Genomic DNA, 287 nt, shown 5'->3' on the forward strand with positions numbered 1-287 from the left:
TGCCATCCGCACTGTGGTGGCTGAGCCAGGGTCGCCTGGGGGGGCAGCGGCTCGAGGGCATCCAGATGGGGAAGGGGGCAGTGTGACAGTCCCCAACAACCCCTGCTGCTCCCAGGCCAGGCCCATTTCCCTGACACGGCGTGCGGGTTTTCCCTGCTTATTGCAGTGGGTAAATTCACAAGCTGCGGATTTCCTTCAGGTGGAGCAATGGTCCTTTAGCCTGCGTCACACGCTCCTTCCGGGCTTGTTACAAAGCCAGTGCTGCCTCCCTGCTTCCAAGTCTGGCT

This window comes from Galeopterus variegatus, unplaced genomic scaffold (assembly GCF_000696425.1).
Source record: "Galeopterus variegatus unplaced genomic scaffold, G_variegatus-3.0.2 Scaffold7465, whole genome shotgun sequence".
Lineage (NCBI taxonomy): Eukaryota > Metazoa > Chordata > Mammalia > Dermoptera > Cynocephalidae > Galeopterus > Galeopterus variegatus.